Source organism: Hirundo rustica, chromosome 9 (genome assembly GCF_015227805.2).
Source record: "Hirundo rustica isolate bHirRus1 chromosome 9, bHirRus1.pri.v3, whole genome shotgun sequence".
In the NCBI taxonomy this organism is placed as follows: domain Eukaryota; kingdom Metazoa; phylum Chordata; class Aves; order Passeriformes; family Hirundinidae; genus Hirundo; species Hirundo rustica.
In genome coordinates, this window is record NC_053458.1 from 12,033,613 (window position 1) to 12,053,378 (window position 19,766).

Genomic DNA, 19,766 nt, shown 5'->3' on the forward strand with positions numbered 1-19,766 from the left:
TCCTTTTGTTGAATTGTTTCACTGCAGAAGCATTTTAATTTTCTATTAGTAAGAGCACCAGAATAAAATAATGAATAACCTCGAACCAGTTGGATTGTGAACTTGCAGGATTGCCATCTTTCTTCCCAATGCCACTCTATCTCCCATGATCTCATACCCAAGATTCCTGGGCTTTCCCCTTTGGTGTTTGTGAATTTATACAGAAACAGAGGTGGGTAAGAGAAGCTTTTGAGTGTTGAATTGTTGCAAGGGACCGTCATTTACATAAACAGTTCTCAAAACAGTACCCACAAAATCACAGAAAATTCTTTAGAATCCAGGGCAACTGGCTCAAAAGCCTTAAAGAGCAAACAGAAATTATTTATACCTGATACTGTCACAGTCACCATGTAGATAGAAAACAACTCCTGTGATACATTTAGGTGGGCAGACAGTGCAGATTTCATGAATTTAAGAAGTTTGTTTTCTACAGCCCATCGCTGTGAATGATTTATAAGGGGGTCATGACTGATGAGAGGGTTAAGTAAGAAGAAAAAAAAATTCTATTACATACTTCAATTTATGAACAGGAATGTATTTCCTTTGTCTGGAAAAAGGATTCTTTATTGACTGCAGTTAATAAACCTGGATTTTCATATTAGGTTTTCACTGTCTGAGGAAGTACATAAATCTACTCTCAAGCATCTGTCCTGAAAAGCATCTCATCTAGGCAAGGACTAGCTAAGTACAGACGAAGTAAAGTGTATGATCAACTCTTAGTAGGATTTACAAGAAAAAAGGTTCTATATTTGCTTACAAGCATATGAGGACAAAGACATGAGCTCTGCTTTGTCAGAATCCGTGGAGAAGCAGGGAAGGATTTCTCCTGGAAAACGTGGAATGACACTTCTCTTGTCAAGATTAAAACAAGCTTTTCAGCAGATTCTGCTTCCTGCTCCTTCCCTTGGACTGATTCCAACCAGCTTCTAGCAATTATCTCCCCATTATGTTCATGTGGGATAGGAGTTTAAAAGATGATATCACTCAGACACATATTGTGATATGTATGACTAATCAGTGTTAACAATGCAACAATTAATTCCTCTGTGGCATTTTATTTGTCACTTAAAAATATTCCTTTGACTCACAGAGTAACTCATACCCTGCAGGAAAAAAATCTCAGCTCATTAGAACTGATCTGCAGTTATCACTTGGCTGGTCTCTCCACTGACGTCAGTGGGCCTCATTTATTTTAACCTTGATCTGAGATCTCACCTCTCTTTTTTATTTTTCATGTCCTTTTATTTGCAGTGGAATGTCTGTCTTGCTTCCAGGCAGAGCAAAGGAATAAAAAAGTATTATTAAAAGGAAATAAAAAAGTTTAAACAATGGGCCTTTCTTCTTTCTTCAACAAGCCTGTGTGAAAAAGTACAAAAATGGCTGAAATAAGGTATGCCCCTGTGTGAAGGTTTCCTCTGAGCTCTAGGCTCAGTGCAAGAAGCATCTGTGTTTTCCAGTGTCCTCATTTGCACTTTCCTGCTTTTCCTTGAGATCAGTCCTGCTTGTAGTTTCTCTGTGGATTTACTTATTCTTTCGGAGTTCATCCTCACAAGAATAAAATTTTTTGCCTCTTTACCTGAATCTATTTTCAGCATGGCTCATGAAACTGAGAAGCCAATGACATCTGTTTTTCTGAAGAAAAAAAAATCTCAAGTCTTCTCCACTAGGTTAATCTGCAGAGATCTTTTGGAGTACTTTTTTCATTTTTGTTCATAATGAGAGTTCCAAATGATGTGGTTTTGGCTGTCGTGTGGCCTGAAAGCATGAGGTTATGTTATAAGGTCTTGTCCTATAGGAAATCTTGTTATACACTCATTATTCTACACAGGCAGCTGAGGCAGTGAGGGAGTGAATAGTCTATTAACAATCTCACAGGGGCAAGAAGGAGGAATCAGAGGCAAAGCAACTTTTACTCTATGCAGATAAAAGATGAATTTTTACTTCCAAATTAATAACATATTTCTAGAAATATGAAAGCAAAATAGATTATAAATGGATTGTAAATGTTAAGGTAGCAGAATATTAAAAATGCATGCAGGTAACTACTGTGTACAGTGAGTGAATTTCCCTGTATTCTGAAGAGCCAATACTTATTTGGAAAGATATCTGAAACATGCTTAAGTGGTGGAGTGCACCGTCTGAAATGATAATAGTTGAGATATTTATGGGTAAGCTAGATTTATTCCTTTGAGAAACCTGGTCTAATACATTTTGGAGTTTTTCTTTAAGCTGAAAAATCTGACTTGTCCAAATGGAACTGTTTCTTAACCCATTTGATTCAGTTTGATAGCGGAAGATATTCTGTTATACAGGGAGTACGGCACTCCTTCAGCCACAGAGCAGCAAATCACTTCATTGCAATAAAGGTGCAGTCAGAGCAATATGATGACTTTCCGTCACTTTTGAAAGCTGGGCAATTTTAATCTCTTGCATAACACCTTTGTACTGGTCTGGTAATTTCCACATCAACCTCGTAATTTCTGTCTGAGGTCTTAGCATACCGCTGAAGTGTGTGGATAAGAATTTAAAGGACTTCAGGAGATGCAGAGCCTATTATGTTCCCAGGTAAAGTGCTCCAATGGGTGAATATTCTTAAGCTGAAAAATACCCCAAACAAGAGAAGTGCCATTTCTTGACCTAAACATGAACTTTCAAGGAGCTCTTTCTGTTATGAGAAAAATCTTCCCCAGTTTGGTCTTCCCACGTAAGCTGATGTGGCCTCACCAGTGCAGAGTACAGGAGAAGAATGACCTCCCTGCTCCTGCTCGTCACACTATTCCTGATCCAGGCCAGGATGCCTTGGCCTTCTTGGCCACCAGGGCACACTGCTGGCTCATGTTCAGCCGGCTGTCACGAGTACCCCCAGGTCCCTTTCTGCCTGGGTGTGTATACCCCACACAATTCAAGTGTAAATGAAAGGACAGGGAAAGGCAGAAAAACAGCAAAGTGATCCTTAGAGGAAGCTCTTAATCCTGCTGTGGCAGTTAAACAACAATTAAGTTCAGATCCCCTCCGTTTGTAATTAGTCAATGCCCTTCTCAGGCACAATGGCGTTTATATCTTTTCGTGTGCTGCCTGTGATATTACACTAAGGAAGAGCGACTGATGCTCATCTTGACTGTTCCATCTATTCCTCCTGGCATTGAGGAGAACAGAAAGGGCAGAATGGTGCTCTGCCATGGAGGGATGTGTCCTGGGAGAGCTGGAGAGCAGCACGCTGGTGCAGGGCTGCTCAGCAATTGCACAGCTCCTGGCAATCTGGAGGCTCTTTTGTGGGAGGATGTATGCCCTGATGTACATTTTTATGTGATCACTTCAAGGCCAAGCTGTTCTGTTTACTATAGATATCACCCCTCTCTCTGTCCTCAGAAGGAATACTCACAGATATGCATATCCCTGTTTTTTTTTAGCCAAAGACTATATATGTAAAAACTGGACATTATTTGAAAGACTAAGGATTTTAAACATTTTAAAATATTTTTAAAATTTTCTCTCAGAAGCAATGCTTAAAGAATTTAAAGACCATTAAAATTATTATTAGAGGTGTATTTCTCTTCCACAGAATGACTTCCATAACTCATGAAGAGTGACTTACATCAGTGTTTGTCAGGTCTTAAAATCATGTTGTGGATATCTACAAAACAAAGAATACATAAAAGCTAATTTAAATGGAAATGGAGACTGAGAGTCTCTTCATGTTCCAGACATTTTTATTCTGCAGAAATTTCCAATTACTCCTTAAGCCCATTTTATATATCCTTCCTAAATGTCTAAAGACAATAAATCTTGTTTTACTATTATCAATTTTTTTCCTCTTCTTTTTTGAAAGAAATGTTAAGACACCAAACTACATATAAATACATTAACATGCAGTGCAGCTTTACCTATAATGACAAATATACTGGCCATTAATTGAATGGAAGGACGAGGTATTTGGCTGTTTCATAAATATATCAGGACTACGTGCTAATTCATTAATCAGAATAGATTTGAAACTGAAATAAATTGAGATTTAGTAAGTAATTAACAAAAATGCCAACCAGTCTCTACTACACATGCTGCATTTTCCTTCTAAATTCATCTTCCTGCTCCCCATCATTTTCCCCATACTTGCAGAAATGCATTTTCATTAACTACAATTTTTTTAAGATTGTAATTGTGAGGAAAACCTTGCTGAGCTGATGCTTGAGTTACCTATTTCTATCGGCTCTGTCTTAAGTAAATTCTTTTCAGGAGATTCCAGATCTTCTTGTATCAGAACAACAAAGTGAGGACAGTCAATTCTGCTTAGAAGCGTTGTATAAGACCCCAGAATGGTATTAAATACTGTTTGAATTACACTTGTGTGCTCATGAGAGCCCTCTGAACTTTCCCTTCTGCTGGCGTTACACCAAAGCGTGAGGGAGGGACTGGGAATTGTGTTTCCCACAGCCATGTGAGTATTGTGGGAGATTAGGGACAGGCAGTCGGAAGATACCGCGTTGTACGGGCAGACAGAACCCCTCCCTCAACACTTAGTTGTTTAGTGTCCTTGATAAGCTAAGCAACACCTAGTTTGTAACGTAAGCAGACGGAAGTGATGTAGCAAACAGAAGTTTTATAACCCCATGTAACCAGTCAATAAACGCCATTTGCCGTCCACCACACTGGTGTCTGTGAGCTGATGGACCGAGCAGCCTGGGTGTGGCTGCCGTGCCGTTCCTGAACCAGGTCGCTACGCCTCAGCGGAGGCAGCAAGAATGGTATTAAATACTGTTTGAATTACACTTGTGTGCTCATGAGAGCCCTCTGAACTTTCCCTTCTGCTGGGGTTACACCAAAGCGTGAGGAAGGGACTGGGAATTGTGTTTCCCACAGCCATGTGAGTATTGGTGACATGGTTGTGTCCCTGCCTGGCTTCCCCGAGAAGCTTCTGCCCAGCCAGCGTGGGGGTGCTCTCAGCCACGGGGTTTAGTTGAGGTTAGGGTTGGGTTGAACTTGATGATCTTGGAGGTCTCTTCCAACCTAATGATTCTGTGATTCTGTGATTCTGTGAGTCTGTGATTCTGTGATGTGCATGGGGCTGTACAGCTGCTGCTTCACAGTCACAAAATGGTAGCGTTTTGTCCCTGGTGTCACCAAACAATCAGTGTTTAGGACAGCTGGAGCTACAACCGTGCTCCTGGAAACCACACAGGGAAGCGTTTTTCTATGAGGGAAGGCTGTTTTGGGAAGCAGTGACTCAGAAAAGGACTCTGGGGGTGAAGGAGCTCTCAGTGCAGCGTTATGAAGGTGATTCTTTCTTTCCCTGTGTGAACAAAGGAGTAAGAAATTGTTCAAGCTGTAATTACCCACGGTACAATGGTTGCCGGAATATCACATTCAGATCTGGAAGTTTTTCAGTCAGGGAGGTGTAAGAGAGGAACTCTGAGATTTGGAAACGTTTTTCTGCAGCAGGATTCAGCAAAGTTTATTGAAAAGAAGATAAAGGAGCAGCTTGCCCATATATGCAGCATTGATTTGATAACAAGAGCTCTACTGTCTGGCTGAAAGAGGTAAAATGGGAACTATACAATTAAATTCAAGACTAGGCAGTTTAGATTCCAAGCAGGCACATCTTAAATGGTGTGAATGATTTGCCAGTGGAATGATTTAATAAAGATTGTAATAAATTTCCCCTTATTGGACACTCTAAAGTCTGAACTGGATGCTTTTTGGAAGGAAATGCTCCTATTCAAACAAGATGAATACATAAGTCTTATAGCACAATTTATTCCAGGGGTCACACTGGAAGATTGTAATGATCCAGTCTGTCCTTCTATTGTGCAAAAGAAATTGTTCAGTGGTTGGTCTGTGCATATAATCATATGAAAGGATTATTTCTCTAGCAGACCCAAATGATACCAATTCAACAGAGAGCTCTCAAGTCCACTTTTGAGACTCTAGCTTTTGTCCTAGAAGGAATGGTGGCCATAACTCCTTTGGTTTTGTTGCCTTGAGTTAATTAATCAGACTAAGAGCTGCTAATGTGTTTAATGTTCCTCATGTATCTTGAGCCAGCATGAGGCAATAATGAAAAAGGCAATTACTAGTTTTATTTTCGAATTTTAAAAATCTACGGCAGTGGGACTCTTGTGCTTTTGATTTGAGGCAATAAATGAGGCTTCATACAGCTGATTTGTGAGTGAAGTTAATTGCTGGTCTGTGAGCTCTTCCTGACTCCAATCATAGGGAAAGAACAGGTTGCTGCTGTGGGTTATCTGGCAGAATGCAGATGTACACAGTATTTCACCCTTCCTTAAAGCATGGTCTCTCCTCTCTGCTTGGTTTCTCTATTGGAATATAGAGACTGGGTGGATACTAAAACAAAGCTGTGCAATTGCAGAGCTCAAATGGAGGTGATACCATGGAAACGTCCTCAAAACAGAGGACACTGTGGCGAATTTGGAAGAGAGATGGCTGTGCTAAATAAATGTTAAGGACAGTTTAATTGGAGAAATGTCATTTAGAATGGACTAATTAATGTCAAATATATATATAATTACTTGAAATACATTTGATTTGATACTATAAGCACAGTTTAGTGCAATTCTGAAAAATCAGCATTATTCCATGTTGCTTTAGGAACCAATATTTAATACAAATGATTCTCACTCATTTGCATTTTCCTAAACTTTCTGAACTAGACATGTGTCAACATGCAGGAGACATTGCTGCCAGGCATTTCATACCTAGAGGGAGTTGCCTTTATTTAGGAGCTATTTCTCCTCCAATAAAGCTATTGCTTTCCTGCTATCTCATTTCTTATGAACCCTGCTGTTGTTGTTGCTGTAGTTTTTTTGGTTTTCTTCCTTCTATACCTGGTACAAGGTAAGCAGATACTCTAATATGCTCGCAGTGGCTACCTCATCTTCTATCTACGTGCAAAATAAATTGGTAGAATTGTTAATATTGCATCAAGTTGTGCTTTTGGAAGCCTTTTGTTAGGGAAGTTTGTTCTCCTAAGTGGTTACAGCTGGCAGACTGCGCTCTCACACCTGTTTAAAATTTGGCTCAGGGTTAAATTCTGTGTTCCTGTGATTTGTCATTCCTTTGGTTATCAATGCATTACATGTTGTGGAGAAAACACCAGGAAGCCACGTGCCTTTATATGTCTAGATTTTCCATTCTTTCCATTTCCAGGTAAGTAAGAATTATGTTTTGAAATAGGTGATTTGCAGGCATAATCATTCCACTTTGGCCATGATACTGAACCATACTGTCACATCTTTTAAATACAGCATAAAATTTGCTAAAGAAAATGGCCCTATTTATATCACTGAAACTTCCTTGGTCTTATCATAGCTTTCCTTTTAATAACTTTCTTAGTTCCCTCCTCTAATGGTGCTGTATATTCAGGTAGCAATGAAGTCAATAAATCAGACCTTCCTATTTAGCCAGGTGTGCAAATATACTTTACCTGCCTGAAGTGAAAAGAAGGGGACATGGTGGATGAGCTGACTCACTACAAGAAGATTTCTTCTCATTTTTTCCCATGCATGCAGTACTGCAAGGGCAGAACTGCCTCTGCCCTTAAAAGAAGAGCATACCCACAAATTGCTGTATTCTGTGCATCCAAATTATTTTCCCAGTTACATTTTCTTGCTTTAATCTTTTCCATTGATTCATTGAAAAGATATAAAGGTTTTAGAACTGAAAGCAAAACTGCAGATATATTTATCTTTGGAGCATCTACTGTGAAAGGCAAATGATTTGTTTACCTTCCAGAGAACACAAACTTCTTTCATTGCTTCATCCTCCATGGCCATTAAAAAGATCAGAGCTCGGCAGGTGGCATAACTTTCTGAAGGGTTATTGTTTTGCCATAAATGCTCAATGTAATACTATTTAATTGCTTCTGCTAAGCTTTTCTTAAGTGGAAAGCAAGATGGATCTGAAAATGATGGATGGAGACAGGATCTAATGTGCATTTTCAGGAGACAAATGCCTTGCTGCTTCATCCTCACTTACTCTGGCTCAACTTTCTGTGGTGTTTGACCAGCTGGGCTGTTCTCAACTGAAAACATTGGATCAACAAATGCTAATATTGACTCTCTTTCTGCCTAATTGGGCTTTCTCTTGAAAGGCTACTGTGATTTACATGTTGAAGGTACAAAACATTGTTCAAGATATGCCTACACTGAGCATTGGTAAAAAGAAAGACAATTCAAAATCCCAACTCAAAGGCAGTGCGGTTTCTGTTCTATCACAGAGCCGTTTGGGCTGCATGAAAAACACTTGTTAAACCTGCCTGATGTTCAGACCTGTCTCTTATCTCACTCTGAAGTTTTCATAGTTGTTGTTTAATAAATATTTTTATAATTCTGAGTTGCCTATTTTTCTTGTTTGAATTCCTGTTTATTTAAATGAGCAATATTGCTTTGCAGGTCTGTCTCTTGTTGTTTAACATTTCCTCTTTCTTAATGTGTCTGTCTTTGGAAAATGACATCTCGTTTTAGAGTCCAGTAAAGGTTATTTCATGAAATATTTGAGTTAATTGAGTCATGAGGTCAGATATTGGAAAAAATAGGTTTTAAAATAATATTGAAGAAAATTCTGACAGAAGAACTATCCGTGCTGTGATGTGCATGAGGTCTGGGGGAAAAAATGCAATTGCATAGTTATAGCATGTATCACAATACAGAAGCTGTATTAGGCAACCTTGAATCTGGCACTTCTCATCTTTTGAGAGTTTGCAACCTCTGTGTGTAGCTCACCTCCTGTTGTCACCTAACAAGGAGAGAATTATGATACAACAGATGTTTAACCAGAATGAAGTCTAGGATTTCTTCCAGTAAAGCTAACTGAAGTAAAGAAAAGCTAAATTACAGTAATATCTAGCATAAAATGCTTGTGTCTGTGTTGTGCTCTTTCTTATCTACATTGCTGATTTCCTTCCAATGCTCTCAGCTAACTTCTGCTATTTGTGTTAAAAATGCATGTTCTGAAGATTGGATGCAAATTAACAAACTAACTGTGAATTCTTAGCTGGAAATATTGCTATGTGTCCATTTTTAAGTAAAGCTTTCAGTACTGTCTCTCACAGGATCTTTCTGGACTAAATGTCCAGCACACAGCTGGATGAACACATCCTGTGATGGGTGAGCAGCAGGCTCAAAGAGTTAGGGTTCAGGGAGGCACAAAACCTGCAGCTACAGAGACACCAGGGCTGCAAAAGGCTTGCCAAGGTGAGCACTGCACTATAAAAACACTGCTCTCTCCACATTTTTCTTATCTGGGCCACCAGTGTTTCAGAACAGTTTATTCCAGGATGGCAGAACAGCAGAATCAAATAAACAAAAAAATAGAAGAAAAGCATGCAGGATGAAATGGCTGAAAGCACTTTCTGGGCACAGGAATGGTGGAAGTCAGATAATCAACAATAAGACATTGACCAAGATTTCCAGAGCAGGAATATGAGGACCAAGTTGATTAAAGTAGATGGGATGCTTTCACCCACAGCTTATATGCACTACAATCATCTACCTTCGTAATGAGGAAGCCAGCTAAAGGACATTTTACTTATTGAAAAAGTAAAAGAAGGAAAAAAGAAAGAAAAGGTTTCTTCTTTTTGGCTGTCTATTTGACTGGGGAGCTTATCCAAAAGGAATCATGAAACATCTGGCCAGTTGGGTTGAGTGCCCGCGGCTCTGAAATGTGAAACATCCATCCTAGCCCAGGATGTCATAACAGCGGAGGAGTCCTGGCATGGCTCTGTGGCTGGGTGAGGTGATCTCATTTGTGGGAATTCTCCCTTCTCGGGCCGGAAAAGGCCCCACTGTGATGACTGAGAGGGGAACGCTGCGAGTACAAGGGTGGAAACAGTCTGGGGAGGTCCTTGTTGGGGGCTGAGAGAACTCTACTGTGACAGTAGTGTCAGACTGTGTGGGCCACCTAAGTAAAACACTAACAGAGCCAAGTGGTGCGTGTGTGCGTGTGTGTGTTATACTTTCCAATGTGAAGGACAATTGCTTCCCTGTTTTATATAAGAAAATAAATGATTTTCAAGAAGAAAATTAGTGGTTAAGGGATTGCCTGGAGGGTCCTGGATGAGACATAGCTGTCCAGCAGCATAAATAACACACAAAACTTCTCTACTATTCTCAACTCTTCCACTTTTTTTTTTTTTAAACTTTAGTGCGATGTGAAGAATTCTTATAAACCAGTTATTTACTCTGTTTCCTACGTACTCTTTCTGTGGAAGAGGCCACAGTGTGGCCTTGCTCCTACAGTAAGGTCAGTTTCTAGATCTGGTCACTGTTTTCTTTCATCACAAAAGATTTGATATGTACCGTTCTTTCCTTTTTACATAGTCTTCAGAAGTAATTCTGTTTTGTCAGCCGTTTCTAGGATGTTCAGTATTTAGCTGACTCTTAGGTAGGTCTGTGACTAGCTCTACATAGTAAATTGATGAAGCAGTATAGAAATTTCCAAGATGTTGAGAGTCTGCTTTATTCTTGCTTTTGCAGCAGTCAATGCCATAGATGTCATCTGGGTTACTGAGTAAGGCAAGGGTAGATAAAGTTTAAAGCATTTTTATCAAAAGTAACTTCCCAGACTGGATTCAACAATACTGTGACAGCAGTATTCCTGTTTGGAATTGGAATATGCTACATTTGATTGTTGGTAATTTTCTTTCAAAAAAACCCCAAACCGAACACAAAACGAAAAAAACCTTTTGAAAGGTAGTGTGGAGCCTCTGCTGGGATCTTTAAGATGGTATTTTTTTAGGGATGTCCTGCAGCTTTAATAGACCAAGAGTTTTACAGGAGTGGGATGCTTGTCAAGATTGCTACATTTTATATTTTGAAATTATTGTTTGCTGAACTGATTTACATGCAGTTTTATTTTTTAAAATGGTGCTGTATGCATTTATACTCCTTTTCCATAGTACTACCAACAAAATGGACGCTGGTCAAAACTAATGAGAAGAGCTGATAAAAGCTTAGGTGTGAGGTGGGATCTGCTGATGCTCTTGCAGAGTGTGATGGTATAAGAGAACATTTCTCAGCAGGAGGATTTGGCTGCATTTACAAAAATGACCAATGCCCTTTGCCAGATTTATAATCTTAAATTATACTGTAATATGAAAGATAACATATGCCATGCACTACAGAGAAGATGGCAGTTTCTTCAGAATACCGGCAGCCTGTCCTTTTTGTAAAGCTTTCAATTACAAACTGATTACAAGGAAGAAATTCTAAACATTGTCTGTTTATGGTCTACCTCAAACTGCTTCTTCCTTTCAAATTACCTTTCTCTTTTTCACAAAGAAAGAGTAATTTCATTTATGCAAAGAGTGATTTTGCAAATGTTTCTTTATTTCTTGCTCTTATTTGCATAGGAGCATAAACAGTGCCATTAACTTTAAAAGGACAGTCATGTCAAATTAACTGTGGGCATTTTAGGACAAGACCTAGTTACAGGTTTTTATTATGGTTCTAATCCATACAACCAAACACAAGTAGTCAATTATACCCAAAATACAGGACAATTCTAGAATGGTTTTAAGAACAAATTCTTACCCTTTTTATTAAAACCAGCAGGGTAATGGTATATGTCAACACATGTGTTTGACTTGGGTACATTTTCTTCTCTGGACCACCTCATACTCTTTGTTAAGAGCCAGGAGTGAATGATCTCATGTATGACTTTCCAAGTGGTGCTAATGAAGGATTTCCTTGCCAGGTGCTCAGTGTGCTCCACTCCTCTTGCTTTCAGTTGTGGCTGAGAGCATGCTGCATTCTCTGGGTTACAGCCCTATTGTTTATGAGTTCAAGTCAGCATTGCCAAAAGGAATATGATGAGAGAAAATAAACGGCACTGAGGTTTACTTTGAGGGTCCCCTAAATTAGCTAGTTTTGTGGTTTTTTTTTTTTTAACTTGGGAATATCAAAATCTACATCTGGAAAATATTAGTGTAATATATAAATGCTGTCTGCTAATTTCACAGAAGAGTCTTGTACAACTTGTGGGAATTGAGTTTTATATTATAGGAATAAGGATCTGAAGTCTCCTACTGACTTAAGAGCTCTCTGGAGCAGTAACTAACTTCCTTCTTGTAACATGACCCAACCTCTGTTTCAAAAATCCACATTGTGGCCAATTAATTATAATGTAGTTTTCTGATAAAACCTCAAATAGGCTAATACTTGGATATAATACTGTTCATGGTTATTACTAACAGTGTCCTTCAGTCCTGAAAGCTGCAGTTATGTGCCTTTTAATTTCTTTAAGAAAAAAACAGATAAGAAATGTGAAATTTAGTAGGTTATTGTGTTTTTTTTTCATTAAATTGTGTATGTGGGATGTCTGGGGATGAAGAAAGAGGCATATTTTCAGCTTTAAATTTTTCAGCGAGATGACTTGAAGGGATTGTATTCACAAGAGAAAATCTTCCCTCTTACCCGCTGGAGACACAGTCTGTGTCATGGGAAATGAGTTCCTTGTGGGACAGAGATGGGTGAGAGAGTGGAGATTTAAAGGTGTGCTGGTATTCATGGTCAAAACCCATTGCTGAGGGAGCACTCTCCCTGGGGCTGTGGGTTACCCAGCAGGAGAGGAGCTGCAGGAAGGATCATCAGAACTTGGGGCTTTGGTAAAGTCAGTGCTGCAGCTTCATGGCTGGATTATTCCTTTTCTTTACCTCTGTAGGCAAGATATTTTCTAGTCTTCTTCATCCCTTTGCCTCTGGTGTCATGGACTGGTGCTGTAACAAGATCTAATTCCAGCTCTTGTTTAACCCAAGATAGAGTGAGTGCTCTGCAGTTCAGTGCTGCCTGCTCTGAGCCTCGGCTACTGCAGTCCTTGTTAATAAGTCCTTGTTAGAGTGTCTCAAAGGGAGAAAAAAAGCTTGGTTTATTTGTTATGATAGCTTAATCCTATCTTCTGTCTGATTGTACTGTGCTTCTCTAAGGAGGTTTGTCCCATTCTCCCAAATCATTCCTCCTGTGTACCGTTAAAATACGTGTTAGCCCAAGGATTGATCCAGTTTTTTAGCTATCAAGCTGTGTTTATGTGAGTGTAATAAAAGCTTTGCGAGTGTCCCAATAAAATATGAAAAGTAAGTTCATGTTAAATGCTCAGACCTAAATGTAACTCTGTATTGAAAATGACAGTGGCCACGCTGCAGAATTCTCAAAAAGCACAGAGACAATTTGCAATGAGAGATACGTGAGTTGTAATAAATTTCTAGCAAAGGGGTATAAAATCAGTTCAGATGGGCTAATAATGACAGCAGTAAGTAGACAACACTGTAAAAGTCAAAGTTTAGAAATCAGAATAATTAAAGAATGTTTGTAGAGGGTTTCTGTGACTGCACTACTAGAACAGTTGTAAATTCCATTTTCATGGCACTCTAAGCTTTACATAATACAGAAGTTACAGCAGAGGTAGCTGGTCTGTCAGTATCTCTGAGCAAGGTAAATTACTAAACTTACTGTGTTGAGGGCTTTTTTTTTCTTTTTTTTTTACTTTGATTTTAGGAAAAGAGCCTAGTTAAACTTACTCCCTCCAAACTATATTTTATTTTACTCTTCCTTTAATCTTGATTCTGCTTTGAAAAGAAAATATATTGCTGAATGAACGTAAACAAGTTATTCTTGAGAAGCAGCTTTATCAGAATAACCTCTGCATTTTTAAAATTCTTTAAACTTAGAATTAAAATACATTTCTGGACTTGCACTCTGAGGCCAGCATGGAGATCTTCAATGAGCGAGCAGGGGTTTCCATCAGCTGTAACCTCAGTGATGTTGCAACATTCTGCTGTAAAACTCAGATGCTATCTTAGGTGATAAATGCATCTGAGTGGTAGGAAAAGATTGAGCTCGTCTGGGGAAGAGCAGCCTAGCCAGAATGTTCATTAAATATATGGGGTAAACCCTGACTTTGAGAAAACAGGATAAGGAGATGCAAATGGATCTTCTCCTTTCAGACGGCCCCTCTCACCTCCCATTAGGGACATTAATTGGAATCTAGTCTAAAAATGCACTGTTTTAAATGGTTACTAACTATTAGCATTTTTTCTTGACTTTTTGAGTGGGTAGCACATCAGCTAGACATTCATATTCATGGCACGATTTCACTTAATTAAAGGGCGTATGGAGACTTTTGGCATTTTCTTAGCCACCATGTTGCAATCTGAAAAGCTCAGAGCTGCTGGAACCTGACCTAATCCGGGAACTGCTGGGAGAGGCAGAGTTTTGCTGTGCTGCTGAGAGAGCCTGGGTTTAGCTTTAAGAAGCTCTAACTGACCCATGTTACAGGCACTGTGCATGTTCACCCAGAAAAAGTTTAAGGTTCAGTAAAAATTTTGCCTGGACACTTCGAGTTTAAAGTAACATTTTGTGATCAAGATTTCACTTTCTTTGAGATGAATTATAGTATTTCTGGTAATTTCGTGGCTGATTGGAAACCAGTCCCAACTTAGTGTGCATATTGTCCTGGTGCAGTTCAGTTTATATCTAAGCTCTGATGAAAAAACATGTATAAAACCAGAGTTTTTTTAAAGCACCATTTAGTGTGCAGAAGTGCTATGTTGTTGTGTCAAATACTTAATATTTTCACACATCTGACAAGGCTCATATGTTGTCTGGGGCTGCAGTGTGCTGACTTGAAGGGAACACTCTTCATGAATGTGTTCAGCATTCCCAGTCTGCCAAAGGAAGAAGGCTGGCTTCAGCCTGGGAGAAGCCTGACTGAACACTCCTGCTAAACTTTTTGGGGAATATCATGTATATTTTATGATTTTTAGGGAGTACAGCTGAGTCCCCACAGAGCCTGTCTTCCTAAAATGGGGCAGAGGTGGAATAGAAGTGCCTTCTTCAGAGCGCTGCAGATGGTTATACCTACATCTTAATTTCCTCCTTTCACGGGTTTGTTGATCAGACAGGAAGCATTGGCTGTTCCCCATAGGTCTATTTCTGGTGACCACCATTTCTGGAGCAAGTTTGTTTGATTAGCCACGGATAAAGTAGTGCTGTTTCTCCTCCAGGTTACGAAACTAGATAGATAACATGTGGAGTAACTTCAGGGCAGGGCTCCAAAGGACCTTGGCTGCATCAAATGCAGGACATTACTGATGTGTCCTGGAATTTGAGTTGGGGCAGCTTCTGGGAGAATTTACCCAGGCTGATGTCTGACAGAGAACTGAGCCTGTGTAAAAGGAGTACGCACCTCATGTGCTGTTCTCCTCAGACCAGCAGTCCCCTCTGCCTTCACCTGCTGCACCTCCTGCTCCTCAGTGTGTGATGGTCTCTGCTTTCCAAACACTGCTTGTTATTTCATGGTCACAGTCTGCAGAGTCCTGACATAACACTCCTGGTTGTGCCTTGTCCTCAGCAAGTGTGTTGAAGGAGGCACAGAGGCATTCTAAAAGGAGATGGATCCACTTGCATCTCCTTATACTGTTTTTTCCAAATATCTGAGTCTTAATACCATCAGTTGCTAGGAATTCCGTTCCTTTGAATGGATTTTATTATGCAACCCATGTGTGGGGAGGCTTTCTGAAGGCTTTTTCCCGGAACTCATCCTACACAAGAAGCCAGTCTCATAGTTTGCTGGTTCTTTGGATCCCCTCTGATGGGTCTAATTCTTTCCGTGATTGTGGAAGGACCTGTGACAGATAACTTGAGGAACAGTGCTGCAAAGTCTTGTTTTATGTAATAGGAACTTAATTCAGTGAAGAATATGCTTACTTTTGACTGTGTTTTAAAATTAATATATACTTGATGCTTTGATTAAGAAATCATAAAATCACAGAATATGCTGAGTTGGAATGGACCCATGATGATCAAGCCCAGCTCCTGGCCCGACACAACGCCCCAGGAATCACACCATGTGCCTGAGAGCATTGTCCAAATGCTTCCTGAACACTTTCAGGAAAGTCCATGGAAGCACAGATTAACTATGCTTGGACCTGGTTTTGTCCTTTCATCTATCTCCTGGGTTTGTGTGTGCACTGTTTTGTTGCCTCTGTCCCTGTGTTAGGGGACACTCTCTATATCCATCCATCCATCCATCCATCCATGCATCCATCCATCCATCCATCCCCTGCTTTCCTACACTTCTGTAGCCACAGAAAGACAGAGTGGATATCACAGGTCTGGGTGTGAAATGGTGGGAGCCTCCCAGCACTGGGATGGGCAGCAGGATGTCAGAGGTACAGCTCCTAATGAGAGTAGAAATAATTGGGTGTGGTCTATGAGATAAGTGAGAGACTGGAAACAATCTCAGCTATATGGTTGAGTAAGGAAAAAGCAAGCCTATGATTAAGACAAACGAAGTAGAAGTTTTAAAAATAGAATTATTTAAAATATTATCAGAATCCACTTTTTGGAACTTCATAAACTCTGTAAGGGAGATTATGATAGTTATTACTGCAATGATTACTGCAATTTCGTTCTTCTGGCTGGATCAGGTCTGCAGCTGTGATCTGTGTATTCTGGAAGTTTGAATTCAGCTCCATTGAGGAGAAATGCTCTCCTGAAGCATTTAACTTCTTTTCAACAACAACACCATTATGTGGAGAACCACGTGTTGCCTATTTTTATTCTGCATTCTACTTTTACTGCTGTAATTATTTGTTACATGTTCACTGTTGTCTACTATGAGCTGTTCAACCTGCAGCTCTGTTTTTGGTGTTAAAAATACGCTGAATTTTACCCACTTTCCCCTTAGTTTTCCCCCTACTCTTCCTTCAATAAATCTGTATCTGGTATTAGAAACAGATAGGAGGAGAATGATGCTCAAACAATTCTGTTTCCTACAAGCTTAATTATAATTTTCAGTTCTGAGGAAGAGTTGATAGGTTGATATCTTCAAGCAGTTGCTCGTTTTGCTATTCTCAACATCATCACTCTCTGAAAAGTTTGTATTTGTCCCTTAAAAACTTTTACTAGGTTAATGTATTCAAACATTATTCATTCATTTTCTTATTTTGGGTAAGTTTGTGTGTATTATCTGATTCTATAATATTGTAGTTTGAATGCAAGAAACCAAACTAGACAAGGACTGGAAAAAGTTAATCTGAATTAAACATTTATCTGCAGATTTGCATTGGGAAAAAGGAATGTATGAATTATAGCTGCTGTAGTTACAGTATTTTGGTGAAAGTTTGTAAAGGGGAACTACAGGAAGCAATGACTTAGAAGTATCTGCCATGGTATAAAATGGCCAGATGGAGATCACTGCACTTATTAACGGGATCTTGGCAAGGGGATTGTGTGAAACCTTCTCACCTGGTCATGTACAATTTTAGTTGGCTTTGCTTAAATTTGCTTTCACAAGCCTTTAAGTTAATCTTCAGGTTGTTTTAGCAGTGGCATCTTTGTGGTGAAGTAGATAAGAAATGCTCACCAACCCTGCTATTGCAGGTCAGGATGTGCTGAATAGAGACTAACATGGAGCAATATCCTCAATTGTTTTAACCAGCTCCCTAGACAGACTCTTGATTGATTTTTTGGTTGTGGTGTTTGTTTTTGTTTGTTTATTTAGGTGCTCTTTTTATTTTGTTTTATTCTTGTTAGTCATTGACTAAAGAAATACATTTTAATTGTACCTAAACTTGTGTAATGGATGTATCTATACAAATCTATCAGATGCTTAATTTTTTATATTGCTAAAAATACCTTTCATTAACTTATGGTATTCAGTACTCTGTATATTGTTTTTCAACCATTCATGATCAAAATGGCTCCACATGTGAGCTGTATCTGTTTAACAGAGCATGAATTTTACAGATTAAATATTAGGTTATTATAATGGAATTCGAATTTAATCTTGAATGTTCACCACTAGGCTGAGAAGATGTAGTTTTTCTCAGCTGGAGCTCTTGGTTTGGCTAGATTACCATTTCAAAACTGGGTTCACAAGTTATTTATTAAGCCCTTGAAGAATCCAGTAATTCCTTCCACTGGTACTTCTGAGATGTCCCAGGAGAAAAATTCTCCATCCATCGAACTGCAGCTTCATAGAAAAATTAAAAGATAAAAAGTGACTTGCTGTTAACATGGTCTAATAGCTGAACATTTTAAATTTTATACTGTAGTCCTTTTGCTAAAGTAAGAATACTTTCTTATTAAAAAACACGGGAATGAGAAAGAAATGACAGCAAATTCTCAGCCATAACAGTGAAGCTTTATGATGCAGATTTAGAATGTCAAACCCTTGTTCAAAAATCAGATAATTGCCTCATAAAATGCAAATGGGAAATATCGTCTCTTATTTCAAGAATGCAAGGTGTTATCTAGAATGTTCTTTCTCACCTTGTTGTTAAAGCTCATTTTTCACTAAGTTCTAAAACAATTTTATCGCTATTCAGCAGTTCTCTATATCCCTAATCTCGCAAATATTTAGTAGGTATTTAACCTCAGGCCTACAAGGGACAACTTTCAATAGCTTGAAGGTAGGCCAGTTTGTAAACAAATTTTTTTCCCCCCCTTTCTCCATGGGTTTTTAAATGGAAAAGTAGAAAAGACTTCAATTAAAAAAAATTACTTACTGAAGAAGATGAGGAATCATGGTTTCATCACATTGAGATCCTGCAAGAGACAAGTGCTGCACAACAGACATTTAAGTCAACTTTATCTTGAAGGCTTAGGGATGACTTTGAAATTTTTACATTCTCTTTGGCAGTGTCTGTTCTTGAAACTTGCACTGCTTGTACCTTATTAATGTACTGGTGTCATCTTCTATTTATGATACCTTCCAGAGGTTAATTACACAAAATAATTGTGTCATGTATAAGATAAAAGCTGAAGCTCATGTTTGGGTTAGGCTATGAGCAACGCCAATTCCCTGCACTGCAGACCTTAGTGATTTTCTGGAAGTTCAAGCCATAAAGAAGAAAGAGAGGCATTGTGCAGGGCAATTGTCTGTACTGAAGTGGGAATTCCACCACAATTGTGGTGAGTGGTTCAAAAGCAATGTTAATAGCTGTACTCTTTTGGTCTTCAGAGAAATACCCAATTTACTTCACAACCCTTTTTAAGGCCAAATTTATTATAAGCATCTGCCTCATAGGAATGCCCTTTACCTTAAGATCACTTTAATTCGGGTGTGAGTCCTTGCTTTAAAATACTACTTAGATTGGGAGTGAAAGGTTTTTGCAGCCTGTTTTTATTCTTCCATCTTCCCTTAATGAATCACTATGCCCTTCATTTTCCTAAGTCCTTATGCAAGCTCTGAAATGAGGGGAAACCCCCCAATAATTTAAAGTTTTAAAACAAGGATTTTGTTAGTACCTAGAAAATGCCAACAAATTTCTTCTTGCTTTCTCAAAGAGCTTTTCAAAAAAACCCACGTAATTTGTTCTAGTATTTCAAATTTTTCCCTAGAAAAAGTTTTCATTGATTTAAGTGGCAATTTTGCTTGAAAATATAGTTCCAGTTCTTTATTTGTTGCTTTTAGTGGTTATAGTGATTTGAAATCTTGTTCTTTTTTTTTGTCATTCCTGTGAAATGTATTGGTAGCTACATTCTGTAACTCATTCAAAGGCCTTTGTTCCTTGGTTGCACAGGTTTTATGACCACACTGTTATTCTTTGAGAGATGTACTATTTGAATCTATCTTTATTGCTGTCTAGACTTCCAGTCTGTAGTAATAAATATATTATCTCAATATTTCGTATACAGTCTGATATTTCTGTCTTTAACATGCTTCTGACTTAATTTATGGCCAGTTTTATTACATCATGCAAGATAAATTAGCTA